The sequence below is a fragment of the Pinus tabuliformis genome, chromosome 9 (assembly GCF_031772625.1).
Source record: "Pinus tabuliformis cultivar Carrire ecotype Pingquan chromosome 9, CPIR1, whole genome shotgun sequence".
Lineage (NCBI taxonomy): Eukaryota > Viridiplantae > Streptophyta > Pinopsida > Pinales > Pinaceae > Pinus > Pinus tabuliformis.
Window position 1 is genome coordinate 1,599,769,633 of NC_142307.1, and position 15,936 is coordinate 1,599,785,568.

Sequence of the window (15,936 nt, forward strand, 5' to 3'; positions counted from 1 at the left end):
ACATGAGAGTATTTGTTTGATTTAGGAGGAGGAGGAACGGAGAATTCCGGTCTAGGAGCATCAGGGATTTTATCGTAGAGTGTGCCAGACTGAGTATATATCAAGTCTAGATATTGCGCACGAGCAATGACTTGCTCTTCAGTGACGACTCCTCCTTTTGCCACATCTTCCGTAATACAAGGTAATAATGACTTAATAAACCATTCAACTAAAAGCTCATCAGGAACGTACGTTTTTACGATTCTATGACAACGTTGCCACTCATGAATATGATCAGATATGTGAGTGGCCATTGTCTGCTTGAAATTGGTAAGAAGTTTTATTCCCATTTCGTACCTTATGGGTAACTGAAAATGGGTTAAAAAGGTTGTGGCTAGGGTACTGAAGTTATCGAATGAAGCTCTAGGCAATTCAATATACCATTTTGCTGCCGGACCAGTTAACATTCGCTGGAAAAGGTGAAGCCTAATTGAATCATCGTTTAGAGTGTTAGATGAACACCACAGATGAAAGGTCATCACATGATTCGACAGGTCTTCACCCAGATTTCCATTAAATTTAGGAATATCTGATGGAAGTTTATGTGGAATCGCCGTCCACCAAGGGGCGTAAGCAATTGGATCATTCATTAGCCGGTTTAAATCTGGCAATTCTAGAGTTGCTACAAAGGAAAACTATTGATTCAGGTTAGGCGAAGCATACCCAGGATAAGATGGAATCGCTTGAGCAGTGGGTCTTTGCATACCAGCATAATGTATTTGATGCTGGTAACTTTGATAAGGTTGATGGGCATACCATTATAGTATGGTTGTTGATAACCGCTTTGGAAATGCGGTTGCCAATTACTTACAAAGACTTGTTGCTCAGGTCCTTGATATGATTGCTGGAATTGTGGTTGTTGAGTTGAACCAGCCATGGTTGTTGAACCATTTACTGTTGTCCAATACTGAATGATTGACCAAGATGAGGAGTCATAGTGTTTGAGCCTGAGTCACTCCAGATACGGAGGCACTAACCTGAGGTTGTGATTGAATTGCTGAGACGAGAGGCTGTTGTATTGCAACCTGAGAAACTTGGGGTTGACATACAACAGGTAGCGCTTGTACTTGCGATGCAGTCACCATAGCAGGTATAGTTGGAATATTCAACACAGGGTGGACTGGTTGCATTGAATATACAACCCTTGGTTGCTGAGGCAGTATTGGTACCCAACCGCCGGATGTAATTCCAGTTTGACCTGAACTTTGTTGTAAAGTCCCACATGGTTGTTCTCCGGGAGGGAACAATGAAAAGGCGTATTGCCCCCCATATGGTGGCAATCCAGTACTTAAAGGGTAGATTGGCCTTTGAAGACACATTGGATCAATTTGTTGAGTTTCAACATAATAAATACCAGATGATAATCCGGATGAAGAAATAGGAACTGACCATGTCATCGAAACAGTCCCTAATTAGACTCCGGGTTGTTGTTGATAACTTGTCAGGACAGATGGTACACTAGCAAACATTGTTGGAGTAGCAGCAGGAGGTTCTGCTGTTGCTGCATCAGATGACACAGTCCTAGATGTCGATGGTTGTTTAGACATATCTAGTCTATCCAAAAGATTTCCTAGCGATTCTACAAGAACTTGCGATGAAGGGAGACTAACTTCTAAGACCAACGAGGGAACAATGACGTTATTCTGATTAAAATAAAATTTAGACGCTTTGACACAACTTCTTTTTTCAATTTTTAAGAGTCGAGAAAAAACAAAAGATGAATCTAGTCGCCTTCGATTTTTAATGAGCTTGAAGTGACAAGTGCTCAGATGGAACTTTTCCTTTAAGGAGTCTGAAAAGGAACGAAAGAGACTACTCTGGAAGTCTAGACAGAGGGATTACCAAACCAATCGCAAAACTGCAGAATACTTTTTACGGTACGGCAATCAATCTTCTCGAATGCTGTGTTTAGTGCATTGCGATCGATAGGGCGACAGACACGGATTCCTATGGATAAAGGATATAGCCTATTGTGGTCTCCCAATATATACTCGATGGTACGTGGGAGCACAGGTCCGTACTGGCACTTGTTGTCTCAAAGTGGAGGAATCACCCAACCAGCAATGAAAACAATAGTTACCAGGCTTTACGACGCCGGAATACGTCTCTAGCCTAGACTTCTAAATGTTGTGCATTAGGTTCCAAAGCATTTTTAGATTCATTAAATTTATTTTATAGTTGATCTTGTTTAAGAAGTTTGCCTTTCAGGTTCACCGCGTGATGTAGATACACAATTCCTAAAATGCAATCTAAGATGATAAACAATTGTTTAATCTTCTTTTTGCAATGAAAATCCTAGCTACTAAAGAAAGAGAGATGATATTCTTTCAACATAGAGCAGAGAGCACACACTATATCACTGTCCTAAACCAAACCAACAAACAGTCTAAATGAAAATGCAAATGCATGTATTTGTTTTCAGCCTTCTTAATGTGTGAATGATAGAAAGAAAGCTAAGCGCAAATCTGAATTATTTTTCAAAGCGACATTACTAACAAGCTTCTTTTCAAGACAAAATGAAGACAATGACGACACTTTGAGATTTGGAATGGAAAACTTGCTTTCGACACTTGAAAAACTACTAATTCAAATCAAATACAAGAGTAACCGTGTAATCAACTATCAAGAACAATCGGATTCTCTTCTATGACTGAAAACGACACTTGCGACACTTCCAAATCAAGAAACGGCAGTTCAATTACGCTACTTCTTTGTAAAAGAGAACTGAAAATGGCTCACAATACATAAAAACATTTACAGTTCTTTGCAAAATGGAGGTGGAATAATGGCAAGGAAGGTGGTTTCCAACAGAGGTATACTGACTACAGATAGCAAAACTCCTAAATAGAGCTGAAAAGAGTGAAGAAAAACCAAAGTCTGGAGGCAAAATTAGCCTTTTCTGATCAGCGCACCTGTTACACAGGGATTCCAGTATGCATCCCAGCTACAGCACACGGGAAGTGCGATGCATACTGATATCTTTGAAGAGAGGGTGTGATGGTACAATGCAAGACTTTTGATCCAGTTCTTGATCACAGTTTGCAGTACAGTTCAGGGATTTAGGCCGAGCAAGTGATAATCAGTAAATAAATCATAGGGGTAGATCTAAGGAGGTTACTAGAGCCACCACAAGGGCAATTAAAGAGCTTGTAAATCGATTTTTCAGTTCATAAACAAAACCCGGAGATAGACTGAAGCAGCATTGATCTACTTTGCACTTGCATAGAAAATGCAGTTCGAAGGCTAGCTGGCTTGACTTCAGGCTCCATCTGTAAGTTTATAAAGAAAACAAATATAGACAAACAAACGATCTATTCACTCCCCAGCGGAGTCGCCATTTTGTTATCGGGAAATCTAGTGTCTATGCAGAGCTGCTAGTCCCACTAAGGCTGGTAGCTACCTCAGAAACAAACAAACTAAAACCACTTTTGTTTTCCTTTATGAGAAGTAGATAAGAGGGGGAAAAAGGAGACCAACCTCTGTCTTGCGCTTGGTTCCTTGCTTGATTCCTCTCCCTTCTGATAAGTCTTTGCCACTCGCTTCCTTGTCTACCCAGCTTCAAAGAGCACCTGTGGAATCAAAGCAGCATAACACTATACAAGAACAGAGATCTACTATCATAAACAATATAGGACCAGATATATATTGACCACACAAATGCATATACCATCAATCATATAAGAATGTGGAGGAAAACTTGAATAGCTTTATTAATAATCAAGAATAGCAAAGAGTATTACAACCAATTGTTCTGACCCAACGTCATCCTCTTAGCAAGAAAGCCCTTCTTCACCTCATGAAAAGCTTAGATCACCCAACACTATGATGTTACACCAAGAAACCAGCAGCACTTCCTTACAAGATACAAAATTCTAGCCTCCAACCTCTGGATCTCTTGGATGAGAGATCTATATATAGATATTTGTAGAGGTGTGAGTCAGCTCTGGGTTTTTTATTAGTGTCTTCTCTCTGATAGTTCTTAATTCCACTTGGATATCTCATTGATCTCTTACTCATCCTTGGGCGATTCTGAGAGGCAAGTGTCACAGGAGAAGTTTCTGGAAGATTCCATGATCATCCACCTCACAAACTGTCTCCGCCACTTGTCTATTCTCGTCCATCGGACCCCATAGAAGGGCTTTTTAGTATGCATCACACCTCCCGTGTGCATTAGGTGGGATGCATCACACTTTGACCATGGAGAAGGTGAGACGGTCCAGTTTTGACCAGTTCTGAGGAACTTTTCATGGAGAACTTCTGGTAGATGATGTAATCAGTTGACCTTCTTCTCTTAGGGTATGGAACAACCCTTTTATGGACTTAGGAGCCCTTGGTTTATGGACATATATGATTGGGGTTACAGTTCCCAAAAATGTCTATAACAGGGGGAAATTGTAGAGCCGAGTTGTTTGCATTGTGGAGTTCTCTTTAGTGCTCTTCTTGGTTGGGCATTGAAAATATTCTTATTATTGGTGACTCCCTAGTTATGATAAATTGGATTCAGGGTCGTTTCTCTCTTGTGGTTCCAGTTCCCTAAAATTGGAATTAAGTGATTAGGAATAGTATCCCTTCTTTCTTGGTTGTCTCCTTCCAACATGTCTATCGGGAGTAAAACATGGAGGTTGATGCTCTCTCCGAACTCGGACTCTCCCTCTATCTGGGATTTATGATTTTTGAAAAGTTCACTGATGGAAGTAGTTGTGGAATACGTTTGTTTGAGATTTAGTTCTCATATCAAATGTTGTTTTTTTGGTTTACTTTTTTGGCGTTGTTCATTTGGGTTGTGAACCTTGCATATTCCCCCATTTTTCTTGCTTTCTATATCTTCTCTTGTAGAGGAATAGTCATGTGGACAAACTTCCATTTTTGATGTGTTGATTTGGAGATTTCAAAGTCAATTACTCATTATGATCTTATAGATTCATGCAAATGTAAACTTTCTTTGTTAAGGAATGTAAATTTGTCAACCAGCGATAAAATATATTCAACTTGGGAAAGGGAATTCTTAAATTCAATCTTGAGATCGAATCTAAACTTCAAATTCACCTTAATTAAATGTAGTTTTTGTATTTCACTTCACTGGACAAGGAGGACAATTTATAACATTCCATAGCATTTTTTATCAACTCTAATTTCCATCGTTGTATGGAATTTTCATGCCTAACTATGGAAGGAGGGATGGAATCTTTTCATATTCATTAGCCCATGACAAAGAGCCAACTTTGAAATGAAATGAACAAAATATCAAGAAATGTGGTGAAATTATTGGTTTTTGTACAGATTATGAGTATGTTGATGTCAATGATCAAATGGTGGTTTCTTTTTTGGTTTCTCTGTTTGAACTTATATTGTACTTCATATGGATCTTCACCAGCTAACTTGCAGCCAAAGAAGACATGAAAAGCAACTCTCTAGCCAAAAACGCTCCTACCACAATTATCGCCAACCTCTAAGAATTCACCCCAAGAGATTCCACATTAGCTCCTTTCACTCTGATCATATTCAAGCAAGCAATTGCGAATCCAATTTTGTTCCCCCTCATACTGTTCCCACCTACAACCAAGCAAAGAAATTACAAATTAAATCATATAATGCGTCTACTATTCTAATCAAAACCCAAATTGAAATAGACACCCCGACCCAAAGATAGTATTAAAAAAACATTACTGGGTGTAATTTTTCCAATTATCTCAATACAAGGCGTTGTGACTGAAACATGCAGATCCTTTCCAGATGCCTTCATCATTGTAATGTAATGAGAGCTCTCAATGTTCTAGGTAGGATCTTGGCCCGTTAAGGTAAATACATCAGATACAATATTGGATGCATGGGAATTGAAGCCCCCCATGGCACCGTCCAGTGCATATAAGTTCTTAAGCATGTTCAATTCTAACAAAGCTGGAACAATGATCTTCAAGAATTTGCTAACAACTTCCTTAGTAATGACTACCTCACATATAAATAATTTCTCGTTCCCTTAAATATTGTTCACAGTTGTGGGTTTCTTGTCCGCACAGAAATTACTTGATGACTGGCCAAAACAAATTTCATTAAACAAAAATAATTTAAACAAAACCACGATAAAAAAGGAAATAAAAAAAAAAGTGCAGTGAACCAAGAGTCCATAGAACTAGTGGAACGAGGGATGGCCCAAAACCCAAATTTCAATCATAATCACTTAGACTTGTGTGGCCTAAAGAGACTCACCAGAAACATTTATAACATCCATATCAGGAAACTCCTTCTAACGGAAATCTAAAACATTATGCACACCCTTGGAGACCATATTCATCCCCATGACATCTCTAGTGGAACAACAAAACCTCATGTATAGATTGCTTCCTGCAATTGCTCACTTGATTCCTTGCAACCTGGAAAACTTGTTGGTGTTGTTATTCTATGCATAAGAACATCAGATCAATGAGAAGGAGTCAGTTTATATTACTCACAAAATGGTTACTTTCTCATATACAACAATCTGATTCTCTTGAATGATTGATCATAGCATTAAGGGATTTTAGAGAGATAAAAATACTAGAGTGTGTACGCATGTGATCTAAAAAAAAAAATTATCACCATACTCAGAGAAGATGAGAGAGAATCTTTCGCAGTTATTGGGACTTTCCAAGTAAAACATAAGTTGTGCAGCTCTCCTAATAGTGGAGAATCGAATGACATGAGCCCTGGTCATGCCATCTCTAAGAAGAACGCTTGTAGCACCCCCGGGCATATGAATGACCTTACAATCTTTGTTGGTGCTGACCACCAGGAAGCCCTCGGCAGTGGCCATGGAAACCATGTTTTCAATGCCATCAAGTAAAATAGGCCTTGCAATACCCACAAGAATCTACACATACCCAACAGGAAGTTCATAACATTGGCCAAGGATGGATCCATAATCAAATCCATCCAAGGGAAACCCATCCATACATCTCCTATTTATCATCTCCAAATTTCTTCTTCTCACCGAAGCAATTGTCCTACAGTCTCCCCCAAGAGACGATTCCAAGGAATAAGAAGCTAGTTTACCATAGCTCATAGCATTTGCAATATCTTCATCCTCATTATCCCCCAACAATGATGCTAATACACCCCATTCCCCTTTAGTTGTTGTTTCACTTGAGGCGGAGGAGGTCGGTAAGGCTTCATAATAGGATCACACAATTCTTCATTAGAATTTGGTTGCAAAAAGGGAAGAGGGCTCATCATGAGATCTTCCACCTCCTCCTTCCACAGCTGATCAAACTCCTCACAAGTAGTTGACCCCTCACCGCCATTTTACTTGGAGGTGGTGATAAAATTCTAGAAATAATCAATGGAAAAGAATCCGCTCAAGTATATGAAGGAGGCAAGTTGAGCGACAATGGCCAACATCTCCCCAAGGCTCATCACATGAAAAGAGGCGTCAAAGTTGTTATCTTCTCCCTCCATCTCCTCATGACAAAATAGGAGGGAGCGAAAAACATGACAAAGAACACCTTATTCATCATTCCCATGGGCAGTAGCAAAGCATCAGATGACTTTTGCTTTGATTTGGTATAACTATTACCATTCATGAACTTTTTTGCAGGCCCAACTCTAACAAGTTTAGCAGTATCCTAAGTCAATGCATCAATGGAACAATCCATTTCATCTCCATTTTTTTCTAATTTCTATGTCCATCTTTTCTTTCGCTAAAACCATAGTATCCATTACACTAAAGTAAAAATTCTCGATCGAGCTATTCAAACATTGGGTCGAGCTCTCCAATGTCCAATACTCTTGTTCAAGCTATTAAAACACTCTTAGTCAAGCTCTAAAATGTATTGCAGTCTGTGAAAATGTTGCACATACACCACCAACGAGAAATTTAATAGGAAAAAATAGCTCGATCAATCCATAATGCATGGGCATTAAATAAATACAATAGAGACAATATTAGATGCATGGGTATTGAAGGCCTCCATGGCACTAGCCACTGCAGATCCAATTAAGTTCTTAAGCATGTTTAGTTCTAACAAACCTGGAATAACGGTCTTCAAGACCTTGCTAACAGCTACCTTGATAATGACAACCTTACACATTACTGATTTCCCACATCGTTCAATCCAATTCACAATTGCGGGTTTCTTGTCTGCACATAAATTGCGCAAAAATTACCCAATGAATAGCCAAAACAAATTTCATTAAACAAAAAAATGGAAAAAAAAAAGGCAATAACAAAAAGTGTTGTGAACTAAGAGTCCATAGAACCACTGGAAATAGGGATGACCCAAAACCCGAATTTCAATCAGAATCATTGAGACTTGCATGGCCTAGAGAAACTTTCCAGAAACAATGATAACATCCATACAAGAAACTCCTTCTAAAGGAAATCTAAAACATTCTACATGCCCTTGGACACCATATTCATCCCCATGGCATCTCTAGTGGAACAACAAAACCTCATGTTATAATTGCTTCTTACAATTGCTCACTTGATTCATTGGTGTTGTTATTATATTCATAAGAACATTAGATCAACGAGAAAGAGTCAATTTATATTACTCACAAAATGGTTACTTTCTCTTATACAACAATATGATTCTCTTGAATAATTGATAGATTGAGCATATATAGCATTAAGGGATTTTGGAGTGATAAAACTACTAGAGTGTATACGCATGTTATCCAAAATAACAAAAAATAAATATAATCACCATACCTATTGAATATTAGATACAAGATTTTTTAGTTATTGGGATGTTCATAGTAAAAGTTGAGTTGTGCAGCTCTCCTAGATGTGGGGAATTGAATGACAGGATCCCTAGTCATGCCATTTCTAAGAATAACACTTGTAGCACCACCAAAAAAAGAATGGCCTTACAACCTCTGTTGGTGCTCGCCACCAAGTAACCCTCGGTAGTGGCCATGGGAACCATGTTTTCAAAGCCATTGAGAATAAGAGGTTGTCCAACACCCACATGAATCTACACATACCCAATAAGTAGTTCATAATATTGGCCAAGGATGGATCCATAATCAAATCCATCCAAGGGAATCTCATCTACACATCTCCTAATTTCCATCTCCAAAACCATTCTTCTCACCGAAACAACTCTCCTACAGTCTCCCCCAAGAGTCGATTCCAGGGAATAAGAAGCCACTTTGCCACAACTCACAAAAACTACAATATCTATAGAAAATCTGTGATAAGTTAACCCGATAATGCAATATAAATCAAAGCAGAATACTATAACCTACTTCTACTATCATTTTTTGGAAGCTTAAAGATCGAGTTGAACAATATAACCAAAAGAAGAAGAATCAATGGCACAATACACATGAAAATACTTTGTGGAAAGTCTCAGATAAAAACCCCACACTATTGTATTATCATACATGGTGGAAATACATAGGAATTATACAAAGCCTTAGCTCTCGCAGCTAGCCATCTCTCCGTACAATCCTCACAGATGCTCACAAACAATCTTGGCTTCTCTTCATCCTTCCTCTTTGACCTCCAAGCTCCTATTTCCTTGCATTGTTCCTTGTGGATGATTAGCCTATTACCAAGTGGAAAAACAAGCCTTCAAAACTATGCAATCCTCAAGGATGAATCCTTGACTACATGCATGAGTTTTCTCCATGAGAAAACACATGCAACTGATAGTACACTATACTTGAACATTATTCTCAATTGGGTCTTTCTCAGAATAGACATGCATGAGTTTCTGATGAGGGAATCCTCAGTTAACTGGAGTAGCACTAGTTAAGTGCATTAATGCATCAACTGAATGTTAACTCACTATTAGTTCCTCAAACAGTTTGGAACTAATTTAACTAGACTTAACTCAGTAAACTTAGTTAACTAATTACAACTCAAATATAACTCAATATTATCTCCTTAATTTAAGGGATAACTCTTGCATGACTTCAGAAAGACTTCTAACTTGAATTTATCCAACCAATTAATTTAGGATAACTTAATTAATTATTTCCAAGTAGTTGTTAAGACTAAATTCGATTTTAATTCATAATTTAATTCAAGGACAAATTAAATTGGAATATTCTTGTTGCCATATTTCAACACTCCCTCTCAACAAGAAAGGGATTATTTGCCACCCTGATCCTGTCTTTATGGAACTCGAATTTACACTTTGACAATGCCTTTGTCAAAATGTCAACATCTTGTTCCTCTATCGAAATATACTACAACAACATGATACTCCTCGCTACACAGTCATTGAGATGATGATACCAGATGTCAATGTGCTTGGACCTATCATGAAATACTAGATTCTCAGATAGTTTGATACAACTATGGTTATCACAATAGATCATAGTTGGATCCATCCTCTGATCAAACAAACCAACTAGGATTTTCCGCTTCCAGATGGCCTCACATGCTACCTGACTTGCAGCCATGTATTTTTCCTCGGTTGAGTTGAGTGCAACCGACCTCTGTTTCATGTTGTACCAAGAAACTACCGCTGACCCAAGGTTGAAAATCCCTCCTGATGTGCTCTTCCGATCTGATGGACTCCCTGCCCAATATGCATCAGTGAAGCCCTGTAGCTTCAATCCCTCAATCCATCTGTACCATAATCCATACTGAGATGTGCCTCTGAGCTATCTCAATGCATGCTTTGCCACCTTCCAAAACATCTTGGTAGGCTAAACCATTGCTTGACTCATCTGGTTCACCGCATAGCACAAATCTAGTCTTGTGTTCATTAAGTACATCAGTGAACCCACAAGCTGCCTGTACACAGTAGCCTCTACCACTTCTCTTGAAGTAGCAACCTCCTTCTTCTAGTTACCTGCTAGAGGAGTTTGCATGGGCTTGCACTCCTCCATGTGGAATCTCCTAAGTATCTCATTGGCATACTTGCCCTGAGACACAAACAACTCCCCATCCTTCTGCCACACTTCCATGCCAAGGAAGTAACACATGAGACACATGTCTTTCATCTTGAATTCTCTTGCAAGGTCCTCCTTGCAAGACACGATCAACTGATCATCACTAGTCAATATAAGATCATCAACATAAAGTACGATGATCAACAACTTACCTTTCACCACGATGTGGTACAAGTTCGCATCCGCTTCACTCTTTGTGAAGCCCAACCCGGTGAAGTAGTTGTCTATCCTGGTGTAACAAGAACGAGGTGCTTGCTTCAGCCCGTACAATGCTCTCTTGAGTCGGCATACATGTGACTCACGATTGAAGGTCTCAAAACCTTCCGGCTACTCTTTGTACACCTCTTCCTCAAATTGGCCATTCAAGAATGTAGTCTTCACATCCATCTGATGGATCTTCCAACCCATCTATGTTGATAGTGCCAACATAGATCTGATAGATGAGTACCTTGCGACAGGAGAAAAAGTCTCATCATAGTCAATCCCCTCAACCTTTGAAAAGCCATGGGAAATAAATCTTGCCTTATTCTTCTCCACACTACCACCTGTAGTTTGCTTTACCTTGTAAAGCCAATGGGAACTCACAACTGACTTGTTCTCCAGTCTCGGAACCATGTCCCAAACACTGTTACGAACTATGGAGTCATACTCCTCCACCATAGCATCAACCTAAATTTGTTGTTGCACTACTTCCTTAAAGGAAGATGGCTCGGTCTCAACACACTCCCCAGCAATGGCCATGTATCCAGTGCACTCTTATGTAACCTCCTCTGTTTGCGCTGAGAAGATGGTGCTCCCACATTGTCTCTCGCATCCTCCAACAATTTGTCAGCTTCTCTTATGTGCTTCCATCCGTCTCTGGAAGACTCTTCTTGGGTGCATGTCTCCACTCCTGGAACCTCTGCATGTAGCTACTCTGCATCAGTCTGAGGCTCCTCCTCCTTAGGAACCAACAGTTCCTCCACAACCTGTAGTTGGAGCTCCCTCTCAAGGGAAACTCACATGGCCTTCTACTCATCAAACTTGAGATCTCTGTGAACCACTGTCCTCCGACTGGTAGGCAAGTACACTCGATAGTTGTGAGGTGTATCAGTGTACCCCACAAATATCCCCAACTTTGTTGTCAGCTCAAGCTTCTTCTGTGCATCCTTTGTCACATGGAAATATACGGATGAGCCAAAGATCCTGAAGTGACCCACATCTAGATTCTTACTGAAGAAAGCTTCCTCTAGTGTCTTCATCCCAACTATGTAATGCAGGCTTCTATTCTGCAAATAGACTGCTGTGTTGCATGCATCAACCCACAAGTGAAGTGGTAGGCCTTGGTCATGCAACATTTCTGGTGCTGCCCCTACAATAGTTTTGTTCTTCCTCTTGACCACCCCATTCTGCTGTGGGTTATGAGGTGCCGTCAACTCTTGTTTTATTCCTTATGCTGCACAAAAGTCCTTAAACTCTTGAGAGACATATTCTCCACCATTGTCGCTTCTCAAGGCCTTGATCTTCTTCCCTGACTCTTTTTCGACCAAAGCTTTGAACTCACAAAACTTTGTGAAAGTTTGGTCCTTCTTCTGCATGAAATAAATCCAGCATTTACGAGAATAGTCATCAATGAAAATCACATAATACCATTGCTTCGTTGTGGAAGTCGTCGAGAATGGTCCACACAAATCAATATGAACTCGCTCTAAGATAGCCTCTACTTGACTGTCTCGATCATGAAAGGAAGACTTGGTGTACTTTCTCAAGGTACAACCTTTGCATGTGTCAACTTGCTCAAGTTTACCTTTGGGAAGTCTTATAGATATCTGTTACATTATCTTCAAAGCCCCATGATGCAAATGGCCCAACTGCTTGGGCCACAACTTGCCAATGTCTTGGCTTTGCACCAATTCTGCTTTTGTACTCAATGTTGCACAATCATCTACCCCTATTTTATAAAGATTATTCACCTGAATCCCTATCCTCTTGGTCTGACCCATGGCTATGTGTCTTAGAAACGCCTTTCCTTTACTGAAGACAACGTCATAGCCTTTTTCCTCCAACATTGCGACCGATACCAAGTTCTTCTTTTGTCCAGGCACATACATCACATCTGTCAAGGTGAGAGGAGCTCCATGCTCCCACTGAAAAGCAACCGTGCCCACTCCTGAAACACTATACCTTCCATCGTCACCCATCTTTATGCGCATATTGAGGTCTTTCTCCTCTAAGGCACTAAACAAATTTTTGTCACCGGTCATGTGGAATGAGGCTATATTGTCAAGATACCAGACACAACCCATCATCGATGACACCATGCATGCAATGAGGGTAACGTCCATTTTGAATTGAGAGCCTAATGCCTCACCTTTTGATCCTTCTGAGGATCCCTTCTTAGACTTCTTTGATGGGAAATTAGTCGCATAATGTCCCATCTTGTGACAATTAAAGCATCTTACTTTAGACATGTCACCCTTATTCCCTCCATGAGAAGAATTCGATTTGAAATGGGAAGCCTTCCCCTTCCCTTTCCTTGCCTTACTTGCTAAGGCCAGATTTTCTTCATCATCATTCTTGGATGAAGAACCATCTCATGTGCTCCTCCTGATATCCTCCTGCATAAGATCTGACCACAGTCGTTCCTTATCCGATAGTTTCTCCCTTTCATTCACAGATTCCTGGTAGCTATTCCAACTCTTTAGAAGGCCAAGGAGAGCGAGGCTCACCATATCATCATCGGCAGTAGTTATTCCCACACTGCCAAGCTCATCTCTGCAAGTGGTGAGCTTGTTCAAATATGTGGAAATAGTATCACCCTTCTCCATCTTGATTCTTCAAAGCTTATCCTTGAGCGCCAATTTCCTTTGGTCACTACTGTTCTGGTAGAGGTCCTTCAATGTCTTCCACATTGAAAATGGAGTATCCTTCCCATGGAGACTCGAGACAATATGGTCTCGAACTCCCTCAAGGATGATCTGTCTCACCTTAGCCACACACTTATTCCACTCAGCCAACTCTTGTGCATTAGTTGAAGCTGGCTTTGGTATTTCTTGATCAGTGAATTCCTTTAAGCCATTGTCTTCTAATACAACATCCGTACTATCTTTCCATGCTATGTAATTCGAGCTACCTTCCAAGGCATACTCGAGTCTCAAGCCATAGAATGCCATTGGCCAACCTTGAAGTATGATATGAATTCGATTTGCACTTGCAACCCCGAACTTCAAATTTCGAATTCTCTTCTTAGTATACTGTTCACAACTCTAATACCATGTAGAAAATATGTGATAGGTTAACCCGATAATGAAATATAAATCAAATCAGAACACTATAACCTACTTCTACTATCAGTTTGCCGAAGCTTAAAAATCAAGCTGAACAATATAACCAAAAGAAGAAGAATCAATGGAACAATACACATGAAAATACTTTGGGGAAAGTCTCAGATAAAAACCCCACACTATTGTATTACCATACATGGTGGAAATACATTGGAATTATACAAAGCCTTAGCTCTCATAGCTTGCCAGCTCTCAGTACAATCCTCACAGATGCTCACAAACAATCTTGGCTTCTCTCCAGCCTTCCTCTCTGCCCTTCAACCTCCTATTTCCTTGTGATGTTCTTTGTGGATGATTAGCCTATTACCAAGTGGAAAAACAAGCCTTCAAACCTGCGCAATCCTCAAGGATGAATCCTTGACTGCATGCATGAGTTTTCTCCATGATAAAACACATACAACTGATAGTACAATGTCCTTGAACATTAATCTCAACTGGGTCTTTCTCATAATAGACATGCATGAGTTTCTGATGAGGGAATCTTCAGTTAACTCGAGTAGCACTAGTTGAGTGCATTAATGCATCAACTTACTGTTAACTCACTATTGGTTCCTCAAATAGTTTGGAACTAATTTAACTGGACTTAACTCGGTAAACTGATTTAACTAATTACAACTCAAGTATAACTCAATCTTATCTCCTTAATTTAAGGGATAACTCTTGCATGACTTCAGAAAGAATTTTAACTCGAATTTCTCCAACTAATTAATTTAAAATACATTAATCAATTATTTCCAAGTAGCTGTTAAGACTAAATTCGATTTTAATTCACAATTTAATTCAAGGACAAATTAAATTAGAATATTCCTGTTGCCATATTTCAACAATATCTTCATCCTCATTATCACCCAATGATGATGTTAATATCGCTCCATCCCCCTTTTGGTTGTTGTTACACTTGAGAAGGAGGAGACTGGTAAGGTGTCACAACATCAACACCCAATTCTTCATTAGAAATTAGTTGCAGATAGGGAATAGGGCTCATGGGCTCCTCCACCTCCTCCTTCCTCACCTTATCAAACTCCTCATCCCAAATAGCTGAACCCTCACCGTCATTGGTCTTGGAGGTGGTGATAAAATTCTGGACATAATTAATGCCAAAAAATCTGATTAAGTATATGAAGGAGGCAAGTTGAGAAACAATGGCCAGCGTCTCCCCAAGTTGAGCGACAATGGCTAGCATCTCCCCAATGGCATAGAAGTTGTCCTCTTCTCCCTCCATCTCCTCATGAGAAAATAGGAGGCACTGAAAGACATGATAAATAACACCTTGTTTATCATTCCCATGGGCAGTAGCAAAGCATCTGATGGCTTTGGGTTTGATTTGGTATAACTATTACCATTCATGAACTTGTTTGCAGGCCTAACTCCAACAAGTTTAACAGTTGCACATGTGGATGCATCAATGAAAAAATTCATTTCATCTCCATTATTTTTTCTATTTTCTATGCCCATGTTTACTTTCGTTGAAACCATAGTATCCATTACACTTAAGTGAGAAATAGGGAAGAAGCAACAACAAAACATTTTTGTTTTGAACAAAGAAAGATGATCAATATATGCACTCTTCACTAACTCTCTAGACTCAGAAATAGGAGCGAGGTGGGTAATGTTTATAATCCCAATGCCATAGGAGCAAGGTGGGTAATGTTTATAATCCTAATGCCATATTTAATTATAAGTAGATATCTAG

At 39.6% G+C, this 15,936-nt stretch overlaps 1 pseudogene; it reads right to left on the reverse strand.

Annotated features, from left to right (window-relative positions):
* Positions 1 to 5,344: 5,344 nt before the first annotated feature.
* Positions 5,345 to 15,465, reverse strand: LOC149154880 (3-hydroxy-3-methylglutaryl coenzyme A reductase 1-like; annotated as a pseudogene).
* Between the last annotated feature and the right edge of the window lie 471 nt (positions 15,466 to 15,936).